Genomic DNA, 1,093 nt, shown 5'->3' on the forward strand with positions numbered 1-1,093 from the left:
TGAAAGTTAAGACTTAAAATATTTATGGTTAAAGATCTAAGACTGAAATCTTCAGTATGCATTGCAACTAAACGTCACACACACACACAAACCCACACACTGGACCAACCGATAAATTATGATAAAGAAAAAATTGATGTTATCCAGGATTTTATTCTATTTGATGCCAAAATCAATACTCATGGAAGCAGCAGTCAAATATCAAATGAAACATTGCAATGGCCAAATCTGCTGCGAAAGCCTCGAGTGTGTTTGACCAAGCCATGCTCTTGTCCTTCTTTCTTTCTTAATACTTGATATTTATTTTTTCCTGAGATAAACCATATTATAATTCAGCTAGAACACCCCTCCAAAAGTATGAAGCACTTCACAGGTTTGCATGCCATCCATGCACAGGGGCTGTGCTGATCTTCTCCGTTGCATTCCAATTTTAGTGTGTGCGCTCCCGAATCAAGCACAGCCATGTTGTTTTCGTTAGCTCGTAAGCACGTGGAAACCAAACAATAGAGAAGGAAGACAGGAAAAGACTTGATGCAGTTGGAGCTAGTGTGGGAGAAAAGTATTGAACGCATCATGGACTGCCACAAGAACGAGAGTGTCTTCCAGGAAAGATAGTCATAATGCTCCTGAACCATGAGGGTGGTCTTCCACTGTCATTCATAACATTGCACAAACCTCGTGGTTAGAATGTAGGCTCTAGTACTATGCCCTCCTCCCAGTTTGGATTTTATTATTTACAATCTTTGTATCACACAGGCTGGTGTGCTTCTATCATGTGGTTTAGCTGACTCCACACTTATTTGGTCACTTGAGATGAGCCTTTAAGACCCATATGATATCTTTACAAATAGCCAGGCACCTTCAGATTTCTTCACCAGACTTTGATCTCCTCATGAGGATGAGTACCAAGCAGGGCCATTTCACAAAAACTAATTTATTATATTAGGGTTACAATCAAGTGAGAGGTTTATGTATGGCATGGGTTCACTTTAGACACATCACTATCATTTTAGTGGAGTACATCACAAATTATCCCCATGCGGTATATGGTAATTCTATTTATTTTAACTTTTTTAGGCAGTGCATAGAATTT

General features: G+C 39.2%; 1 non-coding gene across 1 annotated transcript; it reads right to left on the reverse strand.

Annotated features, from left to right (window-relative positions):
- Positions 1-351: 351 nt before the first annotated feature.
- LOC142441992 (U6 spliceosomal RNA) lies at positions 352-458 on the reverse strand. The gene has a single exon (XR_012783264.1). It is a non-coding gene; the product is annotated as a U6 spliceosomal RNA (small nuclear RNA).
- Positions 459-1,093: the final 635 nt, after the last annotated feature.

Source organism: Tenrec ecaudatus, chromosome 2 (assembly GCF_050624435.1).
Source record: "Tenrec ecaudatus isolate mTenEca1 chromosome 2, mTenEca1.hap1, whole genome shotgun sequence".
Lineage (NCBI taxonomy): Eukaryota > Metazoa > Chordata > Mammalia > Afrosoricida > Tenrecidae > Tenrec > Tenrec ecaudatus.